General features: G+C 41.8%; 1 long non-coding RNA gene across 1 annotated transcript in view; it reads right to left on the bottom strand.

Moving 5' to 3' along the window:
- LOC119014299 overlaps window positions 1–24,236 on the bottom strand; it is a 67,346-nt gene that overhangs the window by 2,957 nt on the left and 40,153 nt on the right. Inside the window, exon 3 of the long non-coding RNA XR_005072925.1 lies at window positions 1,532–1,580. This is a non-coding gene — a long non-coding RNA (uncharacterized LOC119014299). The remainder of the gene's footprint in view (window positions 1–1,531; window positions 1,581–24,236) is intronic.

The following is a 24,236-nucleotide window of genomic DNA, read 5'->3' as shown; positions in this document are numbered from 1 at the left end:
TCGCCTGTGGGTGTGAACGTGAGTGGGAATGTGTTTGTTTGTCTGTCTGTACGTATTGGCCCGTGTAATAGATTGGCGACCTCTCCAGCAGCGTTCCCCCAGCCTCTCACCAAATGCATGCTGGGCTAGGCTCCGACCCCCCACAACCATGAGCAAAATCAGTGGGTTTGGACCGAGGGAGGGTGTGAGCCATCTATGATATCTGTAAATGCCTCGTCTACGGTGAGTGCATCAAACACAGATGAGCTGTGAAGATTATTTTGTTGTCTTATTATAAAAATCCTTCAGCGTTTTCACATTTCACCATGGATTGTTTAATTTCATGAGTTACTATGTGGGTTCTTGTAAAGTAAAAGGTCTTGAGAGTTAAATGCACTGAAGTCTGCACCAACGGGAGCTCCTATCTCCCACAGAAAACACGGCCCCTGAAACACCTCGTCAGTAGTCCCTCCTTTAATTCCATAACTTTGTGACTTTTTGAAGATAGAAGTGAATCTAACTGGAAGCTGACAACATGACGTAGATGACTGGGGACACAATGAGCAATGCTGGCTCATGCGTGTATGAGCAGGCCAATCAGAGCAGACTGGGTTTTCAGGGGGGCTTAAAGAGACAGGAGCTCAAACGGGAGAGGGAGTACAGTGCAATGTGTTTTTCGAGTATTAATGCACGTGAACCTGTTCCAGTAGTAACCCAAAATAGAATTATAAACCTGAAAATGAGCATAATGTGTCTCCCTTAAAATCCACAGAGAATTATCTTTAACTATCTTATGGAAAACCTTTCAAATTACACACTATCCACAAAACGCTCATTCAAGTTTTCAGATGCCTGTGGCAGCTGTCGAAGTCTCCAGCTGACAATAATCCATCATCTTCCATTTACCTTCAAAACCTCTGTGTCCTTCTGTTTGTTTATGTTTGCGAACGCTCTCCCCATTTAGCCCAAAACCAAAAAAAGCAACTCAAGACCGAAGGTAACGTTTTGTGTAAATAAATCATGAGAACATAGTCAACCTTGATGGGAACACTTAGTAAGTGGAGTCTTCCAGATACTTTCAGTGTTAGAGGTGGCTGTGCCATCTGCAGAGAGGAAAGACTCATATTTGCCAATATTGTAGTTATAGAGTTGTATCAAATTCATGTAAATATATTATAATACTGTAAGTTGTAACAGCTGCAGGCCAAGCATTTTCTTGGGACTGTGTAATGCTAATGAGACAGGAACTCATTAAAATCTCTGTAAACATATGCAGCACATTATTGAATCACCGCTGCAGATATAGAGCTCAACAGTGAGGTTCTGCTAGTGAAAAGTCCCTTTCAGATTCTTAAGGAGGATGTTGATTATGGCCATATTGTTGTAACTATCTAAGATAGACTTATCCGTACCTTTGAGATTGTGTAATGCTGTTAAACGCTCCTGTAGAGGCCATTTAACCAACAACAAAAAGCTCCTTGAGACAGAAGGTAACACTTTGTGTAAATAAATCATGAGTACATGGTCAACCTTGATGGGAACACTTACTTACATAAATGGAGTCTTCCAGATACTTTGAGTGTTAGAAGTGGCTGTGCAATCTGCAGAGGGGAAAGATTCATGTTTATTAATATTGTAGTTATAGAGCATCAACCTTGGTTCAAAAAGTTTAATTTTAAGGTAGCTCTAAATCTTCTAGTGGCACCAAAACCTCTACAGCTGCTCACTATATACTAGTTACTATAGTCTAACTTTTTTTGTTACATTTATCTGTCTTTAACAAATAGGGCAGTTAGCTATGGAGCTAAGTGGCACTGGCTCCCCCTTGCTGTGGCATGTTTGCTGAAATCCACCTGGTTGGGTTTTGAAACCCTGATCTTCTGTACCAAGATTATTTATTTATGCATGTATGAGTATTAAGGTCTATAATTATGTATTTATTTATCTATGTATGAATTTTGGCCCTTAAAGCTCTCCATATTCTATTTTTTTTAACATTTTTATATTGTGTTTGGCACAAGTGCCGCCATACATTTATTACTTATATAACAATTCCAAGCAGAATACACACAGTGAATACTGCCCAAATGTAGACTGTGGTTGATAGCATGACTCATGGCTTTGTTATATTTGGGTTCTTAATTTCCTTACTGGTAATTAAACACATAATACTGAGACACCTGAATGTAACGCCACCAAAAACCATCACTGCCAATACTGTCGGTTCCGCCTGTGCTTTTCCCGTCACACCCATGATGGAAATTTGTGAGAAAACGAATTCAGTTAATGACAACCATCACTCCTTTCTACAGTTATGTCACGTACGTAAGAAAGTGAGAATAACAATCTAAACGCTAAAACTATTCAATGTCACTGGTGCCAGGGTGGCGCAGGATGTGATTAAGACAATTAGATCCACCTGTTCTCTGCTGTCCCCAACGATCCCGTACTCAACCACTCACTGATTAGAGGCTGCAGGCAAAACAGTCTCTACCCGACTTTCATTTGAGGAGCGAACACCCTCCAGCTCCTGTATGTGTTTGTCCAGTCCAGGTGATTGATCCCCGTCCTCCTGAATTATCCCTCCTTTATTTTCCTCTCTGTTTTCAAGCCAATTTGTCCGAGAGGGGCTAGCTGAGAGAGTGGGTCAGATATCGAGCTGCAAGAGGATATATTCAGTGAAAGCGTGCCAGAATTACTTTATACTGAAGAAGTGCAGACAGTAGTGTGTCCGACTCGGCTGATTGATCTTGATTTGGCTACTTATCAGAAACAGATGGACAGAGCAGCGAGACCGGTCAGGCGAGAGCTGCAGGAAGGAGGACCAGGTTCCAGTTTTTGCCCTGAAAACAAACAGCTGGATCAGCTGGAGGACATTCATGGTCCCCAGATGATGTCTCCTAATTTTTTTGGTCATCCAGCGACCTTTCCAGCAGCACTTCCATCCAAAACACTTGTCATGAAAGGTACTGCACTCATTGAAGCTACAGTTTGGAATAAGATCACCCTCTGGCACTACCATTATGAGCAGAGTCTCATTCAGTTTCATGGCACATTAATGTAGTACTAAAAGGATTACGCACAGAAACCTGCAAATAAGTGAGGCAGGGTACTGAGTTTAAGATATGCTGTGGTATGAAAACTGACAATTATCAAGATACCCTTCTCTGGGTATGAAATCTATGGTGTAATTGTTATTTGACAAAAAAATAATATTAATTGTATAATAAATAAATGTTTTGTTAAATTATAATAATAAGAAGAAGAAGAACAAAACACTTCTGTTTTGTTCATTGTAACTGATAATCATTGCAATATTGAGAGTGTAACATACTGTGCTACCATGAAACAGTGATATTTTCTGAGAAATGCATCATACCATGAAAATGCTGGTTCCATTCTCCGCCTTGATAACCTTGATCGCTGGGAAAACATGGCGGGTATTTTAAATGAGTCGATCAACTGATACAGTAATCTACAGGTTAATCAAACAGGGGAAATTATTGCCCTGCAAACCTGTAAACTCAGTTTTGGACCTCTGCAGGTTTGCTCATCATTGATCTTGTAAGCCATGTTATAGCTATCTTATTCCCAGCTTTAATATAGTTTCTAATCCTAAACAATGTAATTTCAAAGCCACAATCAATAAAGTAATCTGCAAATCTCTGATTGTACCTTTACTTTACATACCTCTCTTTAGACACAAGGATTTGTGTGCATTCAATACAATATGATATATTCTATTGTCCCCAAAGAGAGATCTGACTTGGACTCAAGTGCTGCACACAAATAGTTTCCTTAATAGTACTAATAATTAAAAAAAAAAAAATCAACATGTATACAGAGCAGCACAAGCACACGTATTGCCAAAATTACACAACCAGTCGTAAGAACACCGTGAAGCTGTTACAGCCTCAAGCAACATTATTTACATTTTCAATTGAGGCATGTGTTTCAAAGCAGCAGAATAGAGGACCTCATGCATAGACCGAGCCAGAACAGGATGAAGAAAAAAATTACAAAATCAGTCTTCAAATTAACAGGCTTACAGTCAGGCATGAGGAGGCAGCCTGTGAAGGTTCCTCAGAAATTAACGGGCCATTTGGGAAAAGTGAAAAGAGGCTGGAGACGGAGCCAGAGGGGCGCAGTGAGCAGAATAAAAAAATCACTGACGCAGCCGTCGTCACAGCGTTGTCCACCCCTCTTCTTCTACCACTGTACTCCAGAGAGTGAGTGGCAGGTTCACAAATGTTTCACTGACTCGAGGGTTTTACATATTTTCCAGTGGCTTATTTGTCTCGCTCAGCCAAGCCTCCTCACTTTGTGCTGGGTCATTCAACATGTGTTAGTCATGCTTTTAATGTTGCAGAACATGGAGTCGCTTACTGACTTCCTGTGCAGAAGCAGCGCGTCAGACAGTGTAGGTGAGAATTACTCCCCGTTTGTTAAACCGGCAGTGTACTGTACTATACGCACTACACCTCTGTAAATGTCACAGCAGGAGGCGAGCATCTGATCTCCTCCAGAGAGAAAGAAGGTCCCATTGTTTTCACATTTATTTAAAATCTTGGTGACATTGGCTGTCAAAAATCCATCATTCTAAATAACACATCAAATGTTAGGAACGTTCCTTGAATACCAAAATCATCGTATGAAAATCGTCAGTGCTTAAGATCAGCATGAATCTTCCCCTTTACCTCAAGGTCTCAGTGTGTGAGTTGCAGTAAGAAACAGCGGTAAGATCAGATTGAATATTGAATGTACATTGATTCATTATGTGTTTTAAATATGTGCTCCTACTAACAACCACTTTGATTTATCGATGAATCTGCTCATTATTTTTATATTAATAAAATGGTGCCATGGTGGGCAAGGAAGGTACTGCAGGTGGGCTGCGACAGGTCATTTACACTAAATGAATAAAAAGTTTTACAATTAATTTTTTTCTAAAATTAGATAAAACATGTATGATTTAATGTTGTCATTAAAGCATTCATGACAGTTGATTAAACATGTAAATGGTGTGCTGTACTTACTTGAAGTTAAATCTTGTTTTTCCATTGATATGTGCAGGAAACATGATATTTGATATTCAACAGGCTTAAACACAACATCGGCACACAGTTGTGATTAAAAGTTTGGGTGGGCCAAAGACTGTTTTCCTTTTTTTTTTTTTTTTTATTGAATGGTCGATAAAATGTCAAGAATGCTCGTCATGATTTCCCAGAGCCCAAAGTGACGTCTCTGAAGTCCTCCTTTATTCTAACCAACGGGCCAAAAACCCTAAAATGTGTCATTTACTATCATGAAGACAGATTAAGCAGCAGATCTTGACATTTAAGGAACTGGATCCAGTGTATGTTTGACATGTTTACTTAAAGAACGACTGGAACGATAAATCAAGCATCAAACAGTTGGTTCATTACTTTTCTTTTGATCGACTTATCAATTAATGGATTTCTAAACGATAAGGCCCAAAGGAACATTGCCCTCACTGGAGTTTTTACTCATTATGAGACTTTCAAGCAGCTGACATATGCTTATTAGTAAAGCAAATGAAGAGCAGTGGATAAATTGTCAGGAGGCATTACAGTCAAGGCCACTCTGTTCTCCCCGGAGAGTACCTGCAAAAAGTTGTAACATCATGGAAGATGCTTGTTCTACCACTTATACCGTCCAAAATAAACAGAAGTGATACTTAGTGGCAATCTGTACAATGCTTTAACCTTGACTTTGCTCAAGAATACCCTCTTTAACATTACGTACATAATTATTTTTTGCAAGAGGAGTCATACAGAAAGAAAAGAAGAGATGATGGTATAACTTTCTTGTACAATACTGAGATAGATTCAGCTTTTGCACATTTTTTTCAGAAATAGCTTGTGGCCTCCTGCATTAAAAGTAGGAGGAATCCACCAGTTTGGCCTTAAAATAAAGTCAGAAATCCAATTCAAAGATTGAAAAAATTGTTGTTTTCAGACTCAAAGCAGTCTGTACCTACTACTGATACAAAGTGGGCAACAGGATGGAAACACTCTTCACACGTGTCCAGTCAGTGACAGAGCTAACAAAGACAAATACCTCACCTTCACGTCTGAGAGCGAGAAGATGGATTACAGGAGCACCTCTGACTTGCAGGTCTTTTTGCTGAGAGGAAAACATGAGCACAGATTGCAAAACTTAGGAACACAGGAACTTTCTTAGACTTTTTTTTTTTTTCTTCTTGTGTTCAACATAATTAAATATCACATTTCTTACCCTGACTGTTTACAGCAATTACTGAGACTAACTGGCATGGGGAATGATATGCGTGCGCAGTAATATCTAAAATCAAAACCCATTAAGCAAAAGTTACAGATCAACACGCTGTGCTGCATTTTAACGAGACGCATCATACGGTGCATCATAATAACAACAGGAATACTCAAGTGCAGCCCCGGTCAATACCGGTCGCACTAATTAACAGCAATGACACCGAGAGTCTGGACTTCTGCTAATATGATGTGCAGTTATTGACTAAGTCTTCCTTATTAACATCAGCTGCCTCCAAAACACAACCGTGGACGGCTAATTTGCTTTTAATTCATTGTTTGGGTCAGAGTGTGAGTCACTGAGGAGCTCTGACAGCTTTGTCGCCCCTGTCAGCGCTCGCCACAGAACGCTTTCATATTTTGGCTCAGTCTTTTAAAAAAAAGTGTAGGTGGACTTGAAGTCCTGAATGCGGTGACTATGTGACACTTCTAGCAATGTGTCCAGCCTCTGCGTCTTTTGAAATGTAACTGCAGAAAAGAAGACTGTCCCTCCATCTAATGCACTCTGTATTCCTCAGTCTTAAGCAGGTGAAATGCAAACATCAGAATAGATTTTTCACCTTCAGGATGGCGTATTTGAATTCGTAAGCGTGTTTGCAGAACAGAACACCAACTTCTGAGAAACCCACACTTCCTAAATGTTTCAAATGCACCGTGGAGAAGATATTAGGTAAATACATCTCAGATCAAAGCCTCTGGCGCCGCAGTGAATGAAACTAAAAAATGTCTGCGGTGAATGAAAAGCCATTTCTATCCTCAGAAATGTGCAGAAAAAAAAACTTGATAACTCTGGTATTATTCTTATAGGGTCACATCCCATTTTAGATCTAATAAATTTCATTACACTTTAATACCATGACCGCCATGAATACTCAATTCTGAATGACTCGAGGGATGTTGATTAATTTCAGATAACAGCATATAGCTTTGATGGAGTGGTCTTATCACTGCTTCATATAACTGGTGATGTGAGCATGCTGTTAAGCCACCGGGCTGATGCAAAGCCTGTGGAGCAACATGTATGTGTCCAGACAATAGTTATGTTTCTTACAGTACGACATGATCACAGTGTATATATATATATATATATATATATATATATATATATATATATATATATATATATATATATATATATATATATATATATATATATATATATATATATATATATATATATATATATATATATATATATATATATATATATATATATATATATATATAACTGCCTTCTCCTATTAGGACTGTTTGCAACATGCAACAAGTCTCAAAACTGAGCATTTTTTTAAAGGAGTCTGGTGATAAAAATGTTGCTTTTATTAGTCACTGTTTACTGTATGTGTAATATTTGAAAAATTATGTAAAATGTTTTTTTTAAGTCAGAAATCTTGGAGCCATTTAAGATGTCACCTTGAACTAATTTCTTTTGTACATACCTCACTTCTTCATTTCAGTGCATCGTGCGCTTCGTCGTGGACATTGTTTCAGCAGTTTCTTCACCTGCTGCCAAGTTGGCTGGTAACCTGATGACTCTACTCGCTGCAATTAATTTTTAAACATGTTTTGGACGGTGGGCTGGTGCTAATTTCAAGCCTTGATGGGCACCCATAAACACTGTCTCATATAGCTTCGGGCGGGTGGTATCATGACAATTGTTTCATCTTGTTTTGCATGATGGTCATGTCAGGTTCAAACATAAAAATTCATGGTGAGTTTTAGGAGACATCATACTTTGTATCTGATGCATTGGGAGTGAGAAAGTGCTGTTATTTTTCTATCAAAGGTCTGGAGTCGTTTCCCCGGGCACAGTGTGCCGGCTGCCCACTGCTCCCTCAGGATGGGTTAAATGCAGAAAGAACCAGTTTCACCACGTTGTGCATTGTATATGTGATAAAAATAGAGATTCCTCTTCTTCCTCTTACATAACATGGTGACTTGTAAAAATCAATCCTGACTCCTGGTCACAAACAGGAGATGAACCCCGTCCTCCCCAGGGGGAACGTTCTATTTATGACCCATCCAGTCACCCCAAGTTCAGATTGTCTCCCTCTTTATATTAGTGCACTAGAGGAGAACTTCAAGAAATGATGCTAGAGGAGCAACTTCAGTGTGAAACTTAAAAGGTAGTGGCCACTGACCAGGCTGCTGTATTTGATGTGTTGTGATGAAGAGTTTAGTGACCAAAGCACGTGCGAACAAATATGCAAGTTTTATTGCAGATATGAATGCAGTTAAATTGAGATCCATCGCTTCATTCCGCACCAATCTACAGGAGGTTCATGCACAGTGTGGTGTCACACAGCATGTTGCCTAACAAGATGGTCAAAGTACTCATGGCTTTATAATAAAAGGCCATTAGAGGCACAAAGGCATAAAGGCATAAAAGCACAACAGCAAGTCCGCCCACTCTCCGAAGATCGACTTGTGAGATTGTTTCTAGTGGGGTGATTACAGACTGTCAATAAGTCGGATGACCTTTGATAGAGTCGTCGTCTTGGCCAGATGTTTGCTAACACACATGGCTGTGGTTCAGGGCGGAGGAATCATATTTCTTCTCTCTCCGTGACATTTAACACTGTAAAGATTCACAGTCGTTATCTGACGGTCTGACACGGACCAGTCGAGGCGACGGACAGCACTCGCTTGTCTTTTTACAGCCTCTCTTCTTTTGCTTCATGGTCACTTCCCACGTCTCCCTCGTGGCTCTCTAACCATGATCTAACACCCACTATAATAAAAGGCCAGGATATTGAATTGAATTGTATGCGAGCGCTGGTGGATGGGACTCTGACTCGCAGATCTGCGATAAGGCACAGCAGTGTTTATTTTACCCAGCGTAAAATAAACTGCTTAAGCGCATGTGGTGGAAAGATGACCTTGTTTGACTGAATCCGTTTTTAACCTCTGTGCTGTAAAGTCTGGCTTGGCAGCTTGTGCTTACAGAACAAAAACTGACTGGGGAGTAAAAATTACAAGGTTGTCTGATTCTTATATTTGAGCAGACGACCTCGGGTCGACACTTTAGAGAGCCGAAGAATACAAGGCCGAAGACTCACTCAACTCGGCGGTGATTTAACTTAGCAGTGTGCACATACAAAATGACATCTTGCCATTCTTTAATGCTCACTGTTGTAGTGAATGTCTGTCGTCTCTGGAGAAACAACAGTATTGATCATTTCTTAAAGCCCCAGATGTTTGTTTTTTTTGGCAGGGTGGGGGGGCAAAGGTGGACGGAAAGGCTTGACGTTGATACACCACCACAGTAACAGTTAGGGCGGAGGGTCGGTGGATGATTGATGAAAACATGGGGCTTTGAAGCTGGAGGCAGCGCTCTTTCTGTCTCCTACAGATCTGAAAAACTGGTTCGTTTTCACTGTAAAAACAATAAAAGTTCCCTGACCACAACAAGAAGTCTTAAAGTTATAATTCAAGACTTCCCAGTCAAGTTTTATTGGCTCTGATCTCAAGCTGAGCCCTTTTATATTGATCTGCTGATCCAGCGCTTGTGAGTGTTGATTAATATCTGACTTGCATTATTATTCACGAGCTACTTGATCCAATTTTGATGGTCCTGATTCTAAACAGTCAATACACTTAAATGTTTGACATGATGAATGGAAATTTGCACCTCCTGAAACCAACATGAGGCGGTCTGCCAAAGCAGCTTGTCCTCTTAAGAACGACACATCAGTCGTGTGTGAAATCTTCATATTATGATCCATATGAATGTTTGTTGTGACTTCCAGTGGTCGTAGTAATAACTATGGCAGCAAGGGAGGAAGTCCTGCTGTGCCAGAAGGCTGCCAAGGCGGTGACTACAGTCGGAGGCTGCATTTCAACATTTTTAAGTGTGGCACCAACAGATATACATTTGACGAGGGACCCTTGGCGTTCCAGAATTTGGAAGTGTGACGATACAGAATAATTTGAAGGAGACATCGGGACGATATCCAGCCATGTTTGTAGTGACCAGAAGAGGTATTTCAAGTCAAAACATGATCTTCTCCTAACCTTAACCAGGTGAGTTTTGTGCCTAAACCCAAGCAGGCTACAAGAACAGAAAAAAAAACAACTTGAACCTAAAGAAAAGTCAGAGCTGTATGTGGCTTCGACTTATAAACAGTCAGCTTCTTCAGTCGTTCAGGTATGAGGACGTGTTGGTTAGAGAGAGATGGATGGACCAAACCCTTCATAATGCAGTAAAGTAAGAGCCGCATCTTTTATCCTCTTTACTTTATCAGGTACGATCCATCATCTCGTTATAATGCTTGAGATTTTCATTAAATCAACACCTGTTTTTGATCTAATCTATTGCCTACATGTTCTAGCATTTACTATTCGCTGTCTTTTGACTCAGTAATTACCTTTCTAAATAGTTTTTAATTGTTGGCGGCAGAGTCCGCAAATCCTGCAGTGGATAAAAATTGTCCGCCACTAAAAACAATGCAGCATGTAATCCAGAATTAAGCAGATAGAGGCTTTTTGTTTCATTTGAGTGGCAGGTCAGGAATATTTCTACACACATATATTTCTTCGTACTTCAATACACAAAATGATCCTCTCCTCCGTTACTGTCTGCAGTCAATAGGTGTCTTTTTTAAAATTACAGCATGTGCTAATGTACAGTATGTTTGAGATAGCGGAAAATATACATAATTAGTTTTTAATGAGCTAAGACATTCAAAACCACCCATCTGGTCGTCTGATTCCTCTTTGTCATGATTACCTTTAAATAAACCTGTTGTTTTCTTGACTTTCTTGTTAATTCACCATGAAGAGCTGCTATTTTTCTTTCTGTAAGGCACAAATAAAGACAAAACCACAGCAGCATGTTATATGAAAAATAAAGAGCAGGGTAGTTCCAACACTCGACAGTGACTGGCAGACTGGACTAACTCCTCTCGCTGAAATGACAGCTTGACTGGCATCGCTTACTCTCAGTGTGAGCTGCAGAGCTGTAAACCTGACTCGACTCGATGGGAGACGTGACAATCAAGAGCCACCAGGAAGAGATGCAAAAGAAGGCTCGACGTTCAGCTCTAGTTTGTTTGTTTTCATTAAAAATCAGAACAGAACTACATGTGATGCAAAATGTAAGAAGGAAGTCTGAATTTATGCTGTGTGTTATTTTCACGGCAGCCCTAAAATAATATCATTGTTTCGAGGTTTTAGTGTGTTTGTTTAGCTGTGTGAAAAGACTCTGTGTCTTCAAGCGTAATAATACGAATTTTCATTTTCCCCAGTCGTCCCTAATACTCTGCACTACATTTGGAGGCAGCAGGAAGCTACAGGCTACAGAGGAGGTGACACATTTGAATCCACACACATCCAAAAAAAAAAACTGAAAAACGGGTGAGGCATGCTCTCCTCTCCTCTTCGCCAGTGATGACTGTCAAAGTGCCCTTGAGCAAAGCATGAACCTCCCTAACTGCTCCAGTAGAGCTGCTAATTGGTCTAAAGTAGACACAAGAAAGCGACGGTTCTCTTGGGCGGATCCCAGATGTGACTGTTTGCAAAATGTCGATTATTAACCTCAGTGCTGTTTAAAGAAAGGGCACAAAAACTTTGGTTTAAAGGAAAACCCAAAACAACTGATTGTCTTTTTGTATAACTGAACATAAATGATCACAAAAGTAACTAAATACATTGGGGACTGTAAAATTGCAGCCCTTTAAGAACTACAGCCAGCCACAGCATAAACCAGACTTCACTTCCACACGCCTGGCAGCCAAATCCACTACATGACCCCTGAGGTGGACGGCATGTCTGTACATGTTGGACATGTTCCTCGTCCTCTCAATAAGAATCTTCATTGATTTGGTCTTTCGGTGTGATATCTGGTTTCTCTTGGTAAATCTAACACGTTTTCTGTTTTTTGCTGTGATGTTTGAACCTCTAACAACTGATTTTTCTGGCCACTAGCAGGTGGTGAAGACAAGCTGTGAACACGATCATCACTTCTGGAGTTGATGTGTTTGACTTAGCGAGCAGTCTCTTGCTAGCAACAGACATATTTGAGGAAGTGGAATTAACTTTAAGCTAGTCGCTAACTGGTGCAGTTTGGTGTTTTAGCTGTCAATCTATAATTAAATTGAATTGCTGGGTGTTTATGGGCGGGAAAGGAAGAAGGTTTGATTAAGAGGAAAAACCCAAACATGCATTTTTTTTTTTTTTTTTTCACGTTTCTGGTTTATAATGATGGGCAGCAGAACAATACAGCTATAGGCCCACAGGGTCACACTACAGAAAAGACATTTTTCATTTCCGGGGACCTTTAAGCCTTCTGAGTTACACAAGAGTCATTTAAAATCTGCCAATACGATTATGTTTACTATCGGAACATTCACACTGCATTTAAGTACAATGCCTCTCAGGAAATTACCACTGTAGGTTGTTTCAGCATCGCACAGCTGGCCCACTTTTTTCTTTTTTTTTTTGCACGATGACCTTTTCAGCCCTCATGAAAACCATTTATATTATATTCCCTCAAGCACAGTGGCATTAATTCATGCTCAAACTCTACTCCAAGCTCTGGATTTGAACTCGCCTGCACTCGTTGTAACCCGTCTCACCTCTGCTGGTTCTCTCTCTCAGCAGCAGTGACAGAAGCCTGAAGCTTATTTAGTTCACCGGGCTCTCTGCAGCAGCTGACACGGGCGAGACGGCCGCCGTCGCACCTGCGCTCACATCGGATCGGGAGCGCGTGGCTCTGACAAAATGCCAAGTGTCAGCGTTTGGGAAACCTGAAGCACATCGGATATATACTCGATTCTGTGATTCTAATAAGCCTCATGAACTTCACTTGTTGTCTCCCACTAATTATTTGAACATCAAACAGTAAAGACGGGCGAGGCTGCATTCATTACCGCACTCAGGAAGATTAATGGGTTCAGCCGTGATGGCGAACGCCACCTCAGTCAGGAAACAAAGCAACACGCAACAACATAAACACAGTGACACGGCTCCTCATAATGATCTTGAGGCCTCTTTGAAGAGATCGGCTCGTCGGGAGAGCGTCTGCAAAGTGATTTATGTCGCAGGACACCTTTAATGTTAATGGACGATTCACATGAGATAACAGATCTCTAATCAGTCTTTGAGATTACTGAGATGGGAGCGTCTGTTCCATTTACAGCGGCGCCTATTCTATTTACATGCAGTCCTCACGGCGGAGGCTGCGGCCAAACAAGACAGATATGTCAGAATAGGCTGCACATGGCCATCGGCTTATTGGCCTCGTGATATCTTAAAGCACAGACGTTTCTGCCTCTCAGCTACATGGTAATGTTTCCTTTCGATTTTTTTACATTCTTGGGATGAAGTTGGTTGGAGATGTAACAATAAGTCTATATTATTTTAAGTTATTTCATATTCTGGTTCCAGCTCCTCCAATGTGCTGATATGCTGCTCCTCTTTGTCTTCTACGTGATTGTACAAGGAAATATGTCTGCGTTTAGAACAGAGCTCATTGAACAAAACAAGGAGGAAACTGCGATGGACATCTTCCCACTTTTCTTTGCAATTTATTGACAATCATGAATTAATCAAGAAAATAATCAGCAGGTTAATTAATAATGAAAATAACTATTGTGGCACTGAAATTCACATCATAAAACTGTGCACTTTGTGTTGAGGTATGCCAGCAATAATAAAGTGCAAAAGAGTGCCCCTGAATGAAAATAATGCATGTGTTCATTGCATTTGGTATTCTCTTAATTTAAATGACGTGGAAAACTTAACGCCTCTGTAACATTAAATATCCTTTACTTGAAAAGCCACTTCAAAGATCAAAAGGCATTATCTCTTAATAACTCTCAAATACTTCCTCTGCTTCACTGATCAAAAAATCACCCACTGAGGCGTAAAGCCCAGTGCCCCTGAAGAGATGAAGCCTGGCTCATGTAGTGTGAAGGTGATCTGATCACATATTGACAGTTTCCAAACAACCCCCGCCCCCAAAATGAGTCTGAGATTCAAAAGTTGATAGTCTGTGACATCACATATTCACGAGCAAGCGCTTCAGAAGAGCGAGAAGAGCTCAGACGGCGTGTGGCGAGGCCGGACTTTGGTTAAACACTGGAGGTCAGGTAATGTAGGTGATGTCAGAGGACGTCATGGCGCATGGAGCTAAATGAAATAAAATCCCCTCAGGAAATAAAGAACACGCAGGTAGTCGGCTGGTTTCCTGTTTTACAGCTCTTCTTCTTCTTCTTGCATCACACTTCATTCTTTGCTTGCGTCCAACAGAAGTCAAAATATTCTCAACTTTTTCAGCTCAAAGCACAGAGTCGCATCCCTTTTACACACAGTCCCGCTCTTGTCAGGCTTCACAGCTAGAGTACATTTGCCAGATATTTGGCTGTGAACTCTAATTAGGAGACTGTCGGGTTGTTGGCTAATGCGACTTCAGCCCGTCTCACACCCGGTGGCTTGCTTTTCACAGTCTGGACCAAATCTGCTGTGATTAATGGAGGGAGACGCTGTAGTAGCAATGCACAAACGCACGCAGCCCATTCAGTAGGCTAGCTATTATGCTACAGGTCTGCAGCATAATAAGCAGAGACGGTGCCTGACTCACTTGTCGAGTGAAAGTGGTACAAAAAACAGAAGGAACCGGCGGCACACAGTTTAATGTAGCTCCACTTGTTCGACCTGTAGAAACCTGCCCACCACTTTTATTCAGCAGCTGTTTATTACATTTGGTTGTTTTGTTACTTAAGTGCACATTGACAACGATTTTTGCAGAAGGTTGCACATGAGATCACAAAATATTCCACTAAACCTCTTCCTCTTCTGTGTGCTGTCACCTCGAGCACAAAGTCAATCATCCCGCTCCGTCCTCAGCGAGGAAGGATTTAAATGGAGCCTAACCTTGGAGGGACACTCGGCGGATGTTTTACAGTGGACGTGTTCCACCCGCGGACCTCCAGAGAGACCCCTTAAATCCGATGTGACAAACGAAACGAGGGAAATAATGGCGGTTCAAAGATGGTCAACTGTTAAAAGGATTTCGGATCACCCGACTATAAAGATGAAAAGATGCCGGGGGGATAATCATTTCTCTTTGGGCTGCGTTGCGTGAGTGAAGGTGCTGCTCGGAAAATATCATCTCCCCCTCATTTGCATCTGCGAGTGCCTGTCCATCAAGACGTATGCGTGCGCTGCGCATTGTTAAACACGCGCCGCGGCAGATCTTTTACCTTGTCACCTTCATCCGCACTCAGCCGGCTACTTTCACAGTGAGGGCGTGCTCGGCCTGCCTGTGTGTATGTGTGTGTGTTTTAACTTTGCAGGGCAGTAGCTCTATTAGTGGCTCTGTCAGCAGCCATATTTCAGCATCCGTATGTGTTCCCACCCCTCTGCTCCCAATAACAAACACCATAAAGTGTCAATTGAATTATGAGGCCTGGTTTCTGCCTACTCATTTTGATAATAGATTTTGCGATAAATCACGCAGCTTTGTTTGGTGACTAATGCTGCGTCGACGGAGGACAAAGCTCCCACATTATATATATATATATATATATATATATATATATATATATATATATATATATATATATATATATATATATATATATATATACACCTCTGTCTCGTCTGAAGCACTAACGAGACGCCGCTGGATGTTTCTCACAGCAACATGCTACACGGGAGACCGTGGATTGAATTGCCACCGCTTCCGAAATCTATGAAGAGAGAGCGGGGAGCGTGGTCGGGGGGTAGCTCGGCTGGCTAAGACAAAACACGACCACCAAGCGGGCGGGAAATCTTCCTGCCTATGTGAATGGAGCCTGTTTAAATTGCTGGAAGGCCACAACTCTGCTGTGACAGTTTTGTATTGCTCTTTCTCCAATTAATAACTTCAGTGTGAAAGGTTTGCGAGCAGTGCTCATTGATTCCGTGTTATTAAAACTCCCAGCGCTCCCCACTAAGTCTCTGAGCCCTCGCCTGCAGACTGTTAAGCAGGACCCCCCCCCCCCACCCCACCCCACCTACCGTCTGCTCTTCTAATTTGGGCTGTTTGCTATCGATATTGATTTGTTCTTGATATTCCCTTCAGCTGGCCTGTCTGCGAAACTCTCCACTGTAAGTCATTGCTCACCCACATGTCAATTACCGTGGAAGGGGGAGAGCACCACTCGGTCTTAATGAAAGCAGATGGGCTGAGGAGTTGAACAGTTTGCCTCTGTTGCAGATATAAAGGGATGTGTTGAGGAAGTGAGAAACTGGCTTGTTGTGGACACTGCACGCAGCTTCTCTACTGCGGCAGACCCGACTGTGATGCAGCGTGATTACAGCGGCAACAGAAAGCGTGTTCGTCTGATTTAAATTTCAAAACATTAGGGCTGAAGGCGATATGTAGAAGGGAAAAAAACAAATTTAATATATAGGACTGCACAATATTAGATTTGGGATTTGATCAAGTTATTCTGACATATTCTCTATTATTCAGCTCATTGGGTGTTTCTGGAGTATGCTGTGCACTGTTGATAAATGTGTTTTATTCCCAATTTCAAAAGAAAAAAAGAGGAGACATTCAGATCTTCAAGCTATGAAGACGCTGTGTGAAATATCAATATATTCAATCAAGAAAAAAGCCTTCCGTTTTATTTGCTCTTCTCTCAATAAAGAAGTACTCTCAAGTTCACTGATATAACTGGAGCTAGAGCAGCATCTGTGTTGGTAGCTTCCACTCTACAGCTGATGAATGAACGCTACCTAATCCAGTGCTCCTGTGACGGCTTGTACAACAGGCTAAGTGATGAAAAACGCTTGAAGAAAAAAAAAGAGGCAAGGAGACCTGCTGAGAAATTTGTTATAGTGTGCTGCCATAGAGAGGCGGGAGGGGGTTTACTAACTGTGAAACTGACAGGAAGTTAGCAACAACAACGCTTACAGCAGCTGTAAGCCAACCCAAGACGCTCCGTTACATTGAGGCTAGCTGAGTTTTTTTTTTCAACCTCGCCACATGAGCTTTGATTATATGTACATTAGTGTTGTGTTCGCAACTTGTGTCTGCTCCCCCAAACTGGCCACAAAAATTCATAGCAGGTTTAAGAATGTTTAAGATGGCATATTTTTTTGTAGAAAAAGCATATGGTAACAATATAAATGTGCTCGCAGGAATTCTTTATATTCATCTAGGATTTGCAGTGACGGCCTCTTTCCTCACTCAGACGTTGCGTCTTGCCACGAAGATCTCTGTGTTCTTGACACCCACAGAACGCTAAATAAAGCCTTCCATCAAACCGTAGTGCAGCCTGCATTCAAGTCACTCTCCAACTCTCTATTTTGACCGTAGAAAAGAGCCAAAAGAGCCAAAGGGAAGTTCTGAATGACAGGATGTGGCGGTTCCCTCAGCTCGGGTCCATCCGAAAACAGGCGTGTGAAGCTCGCAGCCACGAGGAAGCAGCCAGCGACTCCAGCACAGACCGGCAGCCGGAGGCCAAATTCAGGTTCAGGTGCAGCAGCCACTAAATTGAGTGAAAATACAGTAGACAGCTGTTGGGAATGGAGCAGAATTTAATCTACATCTGCTACAGTACTGTTGTGAGCCAGGATTTATATCCGTTCACCAAAAACAGCCCCAATTCTCACACTTTTCGCCGTAAATGATTATATTTCAGTTCAAACATTTTATACATGGACGGCTCTGGAATTAAACACAGCCACATTAAGCATCACAACCTTGAAGTATGTGCAATCATGATTCCTGAAAGCAGTTATTAGTACAATTTAGTCTGATGAGCTATTAACACATGTCAATGGAGATGATTGCTGAGATGCACATTTCCTCACCACCTGCTGCATTTGATAATCACTGACAGAAAAGGCGGAAACTCCATCCAGATAAATCAGAATCCTCATCCCAGAACTTTCCAAACAGGTACGACAACGTGATGCAGCGGCACTTTATGTCCAAACACTTTCTATTACACACGGAAGAGGTTTGCTGGGTTTTTTCTCTCCCCGACAAAGGAGCGTGAACAAAGTTTCCAAATTGGCTGTGGATGTTTTGTTTTGCCAGTGATGGAGACTTTTGTCAAAATGTAATGAGGCCATTTTTCGACACATCCAATCTTACTGCAGCAGCTGAGCGACGGAGCGTCATGCATGAACAGGGTTGATTAACAGGGAGGAGTCGCATTCAAAGCAAGTGTGATGACTAATGTGGGGAGACGTGAATTATTTGTCCAATTTCTGATTAAAAACCCCATTATCAGAGATCATCGTGAATGGGAAGACAATTTGGATGACAGCAGCAGCAGCAGGCCGAGTCCAGGACGAAATAACAGAAAACAGAAAATTACTCCTTAAAAGTACCCTTGTCTTGTCTGTGATGTGCAGAAGGAGAGGACATCAGAGTGATGTTGAGAAAGTGAGAGCTCTCCATTTTCAGACTAATGGCATTTCAACCAACCTGCCATCATTAGTACTCTTACCTATACCATTACATCGTCCTCATCGTCTCCATCAAGGGTGCCCCTTTGGGTATTTATGGCTTTTATACGACGAGTATGCTGCTCAACAACCTCTCAACAGAGCAGCAAGAAGAAAAACTCCACAACGGATCAAGAAAAGTTGAAGAAAAGTTCCTCAAACAGCTTCCAGGCCGGGTGAGATGTAGGAACAGAGGTGAACATCGTGACCATTGTCAAGTTAGACAGGACATTCATAAATACTTTTCAATTAAATGACAATGTTGCTCCTGTCCTCATCAGGAAAAAAACAACCACATGAATCGAATTTAAAAGCAGCTTATTAAAGCCCGTATTTAGACTTCATGTCAGACGGCCACCTCTGGGTGGGTGGAGTAATTGCGAAAGGAGAAACTGAGTCGAAGTAATATGATGAGCGAAAAGTCCTCATAGAGAGAATACAGGAAGTAAGGTCAGAAGTCAGCGGTGATTTATTTGAAAATACTAACGTTGTGCAGTTGCGTCGTGTCTGTTACATAACTGTGTTCGTAACTGAATTTACATTCAATTTGATAAACATAGTTATTTTCCCGTCAGACCATGATGTCATCCTCAACCTAACCAAACTGTGCAGTGCGTCACACACACACACACACACACAGTGCACGTCGATGGGCCAATTTAAGTATTTCACAGCCTTCCGCAATCAGTTCATTAGGTGACAATCTGCCCTCGCTCTTTCCCTCCCGTCAATCACACAAGCTCCGCAGGCAGAGAGAGATGCTCTCTGGTATTACATCCCTCCTGCAAACACACTGATTGTGATGTGACCTCTTCTATTTAACACAGGCCTACTTACATCGCTGATTTGTACAAGCTTGTTAGCGTGACTTCGTTCGACGCACGTCGGTTTGATCTTCCGCATGCGGCTCACCTGCTGTTATGACAGCTCCTAAACGTGAGGTGTGTATTTTTGTTCGACTTTAGAAAGCCTACCGCTGACAAGAATGCAAATAACGTTACCGGTAGAGAGAAACAGAGGGGCGAGGCAAGCCGGTGTGTGTGCATTATAAGAAGGACAATTAAAGCAACGCTCAAGGCAACTCTTGAAGCGATTCCAAAGAAAGGAATGTGGTTTTTGAGTTTCATTCTCAAGCCGTCAAATGCACATAGATGTCCTAAAACAAGACTGCATTTGAGTGATAATGCTGCTCCCAGTTGCTGAATGTGTAAAAGCACACATTCAGCACACATCAATTCTCCTGCATGTACATTGTGCAGCCAATTGGTCCTTTACCTTGAATGTCAGCATGATGGTCAGATCTGCACATGCGCCTAAAAAAAAAACTGTGTACACATCTGTTATTTTGACACAAAGCAATGTGATCAAAGCTTCTCGCTCTGCACAATCTGCATTATTTTTAAGTCATCAGCATGTTAAGAATCAGGATGCAAGCAGCTCTGAGGGGGGTGGAGGTGATGGTGATGGCGGTGGGCTTGTCTGTGAAGCGGACCGCTGGGCCATCGATCTACCACAACACATCACTCCAGCTCCATTTACACAACCAATCACATCCCCCGCTGATTGATGTGCGGATAATTGAGCTGTCGCGAAGGTTTTCATGTTTCTCCTCCAGCCCGCTTCAGACTTTAGTTATTGTATTGTATTTTACTTTAACACCGTTTACAACAAAGGACATCCTGATGTGTATTTATGTCAATATCCTGCCAGACTGCTGTCAGGGAGACAGAGAGATGCTAACTCCTGTGATAGACCACTAGCCTGTCCAGGCTAATTAACCTCAGGGGCCGGGCCTCCTGCTACCCTGCAGGGTCAGCCGGTGTGACAGCTGCTTCATCCTCACTGCTCAAAGTCTCGGGCTCCTATCTGTTTCTGTATTTATGCTGTAACCTTACATTTCATTAATTTCTGGTTAGGTTCAGGATAAACAACTTGTTTAGGGTTTAAAAAAAAAAAAAAAGATTGTGTTTTGCCTTTAAAATACCTGCTTTGGTCACCACACACACAGCTGGAGATTGTGGAGAGTTCTCCTTAAATATCCCGTGGTGTCATGCTTGGCACCACCAGCATCCCCTCCACCTCCAGACATGAAGTCAGGTCAGAAACATGTATTGTCAACGTGATATGACACGTATTGTGGAAATGAGAATATGGCACGTATGACTCATACAAATGAGGTGGTTTGCAGAAACATTATCTGCCCACATGTTGTCCTGACAGCCTATGAAAACAGGACAAGACAACACATGAGGACTGACTTCTCTGTGCACGTCTGTAACCTGCCGTGTGTCACGCACGCTGTCAATCAAGCAGCTTCATATTCTATCGGAGAGTCATGCCCTGCATAATAATGTTGATTCTTTTTTATTTTGCCATTTTTCCTTGATTTTGGTTCCTCTACCATGAGTGAGTTGTTAAGTGTTTATCTGTTAGTCTGTTTTAAGTGTGTTCATCATTAATATTTTCAGCTTTGTTGTGCTGCAAATCCTGAGTCTGCACCGGTTGTTTTATTTTGAAAATTGACCAGATGCTCCTTGCCAGTCTTGTTTCCGACTTTCTGAACTTATCAGACTGTTCAAATTGTTCTAATACTTGACTTTACACTCTTAGTCATTATATCCTCTTATTACTGTATGTTATTTATTCATTAGAACTTGTATTGTGCTAATGTTTAGTGAAAGAACAGACAGTCATCTCTACAATGCGGTCACAATAATAATATTAATATTTAGCTTTTTCTCGGTTTGGGGACTTTTCCCTGGTTTTTGCTGACATCGCGCTTCGTGTGCAGACCCAGCCATCTGTAAAACCTGCTTCTTCTCCTCTCTGTTCTTAGTCCTATCAGGGAAGGACCTATCACGGCCCACTCTGTTCAATGGATGTATAAGTGCGTATCTGGCTGGTGATGTTTCCTCAGTTCTGCATGACCTTTGGTGGACTTCTGTTCTCTAATTTCCCCCCAAGCTTCAGTAGACCACAACACAAGCCTAATGTTATGTTGTGTCTGTTGGAATTGCAGATTCTTTCCCTTCATTAAAAAACAGTAAAACTGGGCAAGAGGACTGGCGAGCGAAATGGTTTCTCTTCTCTCCAGTTTGTAATTTTCTCTCTTTTTTCTTATTCATGGAAACTTGTTTTTGTTGCTCCTTTACTGAAGCACCACTTTTTGGTAGGACAAGAACTCAGATAGTGTGGATCTCACCAAAGCTTGGTTATGTTAATATTGTGATTATTATGTAAATATGTCTACTTCCAAAGATGACATGTCACAGGCTTCAAAACAAAATGAAACAAAGAGAGCAACACAAAGAAAAACAGGAAATCAGAATGAATTCTTTATTTATGCATTGAGTCGATGACAACTAGGCCAGATGGCAGTTTACAAGTGTCTGGGGCAGCTAGAATTCTGAAATGATGATGAAAATGGGTTTTCTCCGTGGTCTGAGCAGTCGCACTTTACAGAGCACATTAGGCCACGAGAACCTCCTGTGGTGTCTTTCTGTCCGCGAGTGGACGAGCAGCAGGTTAACGCTGCCCACGTGGAAGAGGCTGCTGCCACAGAATTAATAATTAAAGAGGCCCAGCGTCTCTCCGCTTGTATTGTTTCCCCCTCGCGATGGCCATAAGCGAGTTGATTATCCCTTTCAGCGTCGACTCGGCAAGATTATCATCTGCTGCCCGCTGATACAGCGGCCATCACATCAAAGCTTGCTTTCCAGCAAACTGCATCATTGCTCTCAGGCAATGGCAGCTTCATCAGGAAACTCAGCCATGCACTGAGATAGCTGGTGATAATGCTTCCACACAGCGGGCCACATCTTGGAAAGACGTCTCTCTCTCTCTCCCTCTCACTCTCACACTCTCTCGACTAGCGGTGGCCATGGCTTCTCACAGCCTGTCATTAGTTTCACTAACATATAATTAATTATGCATTCACAAGGTGGGTTAGAAGGAAAAACCCTTTACCAATACGACTGCCGTGTTTTCATGTACGTGATGTTTTCTTTCAAGGCAAAAAAAAAAAAAAGACATTTGTAGAATTTCCATGAGGTAAGATATGTGGGGTATAAGTCATCAGCCATACAGCCCAGGTCACCATGTGGGCGAGTTTCACCTGCTGAAGTGTTATTGAGCAGGACCATGACCTCGGTACCGACACCGATCATGACCTCTGACCTCTAAAGGGGCAAAACAAAACATTTTCCAGTGGCTGTTAATGTGAGTCATTTCTTTTCGCGATATGCTTTGATCCACTGGCCGCTCTCAGACTGGGTATCAGTTACTTGCACTGATGAAATTGAGACGGGGCTAAACAATAGCAGTCAGGTGGTAAAAGAGTCAGTTCAGACGCAGAGATGAGGGTCTCTGTACGGGTCACTGAGTGCCAATAGTGGTACAAAAGGTGGAGAGTGAAAAGTTAGACAATAAAGCACAGGAAGACTGTGATGGGGGAGAAAGGATATAATAATCTTTTAATAGAGCTTACATAAAGGACATTGATATATTCAAAGTGCAGAGGTGTTTAGTCAACATGTGTTCAGATGGTGAAAAGGCTAAAGCTTCAGTGAAAAAAAGAAGAAAAACAGCCGTGCCAGGGGTTCTGGGAGGGCGCTGAGTTTGAGCTTAATGTCAAAGTCAGCAACCCACGACGCTCACTAATCATCCTGATGTTAATCGGGTATTTTACCATGTTCAGCATCCGCAATAGGAAACTGCTATAACAACTAGAGATCGACGAGGTAAAACAAACAAACATGCTACTGCAAGGAGGAGCCAGGACGACAGGTCATCCTCTGCACACTTATTGGGGTACCAAGCACCAATTACAGCTCATGAGAAAAGATCATTCATTAGTGTTACATTATCATTATCTTAGAGTGAAGTGGGTAAGTAGCAACTCAGCAAAATATATAACAAAGACATACTTGTTATATATTTTATTTACATGTTTATACAACATTTTTCCACATATCATCGATCTATATATTGTCTATGTAATATAATCAATATAAAATATCATATAGTATAAGATTTGAGCTGTAATACCCCTTGACTGCGAAAAGAGAAATCACGTAAGGACAGACATGATGAAGAAACAACATGTCATGTTGTTGTTGAGTTGCACTGTAATCCTCATGTCGGAGCTGAGAGGCTCCTCTGGGAAGAATGATATGGCTGCACATTCCTCTCTGTGCCAGATGTCCCTGAAGGGAGCGAGCTAACCTCTTTCATCCATGTGCTTGGCTTACCCGGGCTCCATGAAGCATGCCACGCTGGTTACAACTGGGCCCTTTACTCTTTATGTGCCCCTTTAATTTGAATGCCTGACCTCTCATAGCTGCCAGAGATGTGGACGAGGCAAACTGTGGCGCTTCGAGGGAGGCATGGATGAGAATGTTTTTGACATTCGTTTCGGGTGTTGTCCCATTTCAGCATGGATCAGTGTCCCCCACACATCAATTTCACATGAGTTAGATCCAAAAGCAAACATAGCCGGAG

This window comes from Acanthopagrus latus, chromosome 23 (genome assembly GCF_904848185.1).
Source record: "Acanthopagrus latus isolate v.2019 chromosome 23, fAcaLat1.1, whole genome shotgun sequence".
Taxonomy (NCBI): Eukaryota; Metazoa; Chordata; class Actinopteri; order Spariformes; family Sparidae; genus Acanthopagrus; species Acanthopagrus latus.
The sequence above is the reverse complement of the archived record's forward strand: the minus strand, read 5'-3'. Positions and strand labels throughout refer to the sequence as shown.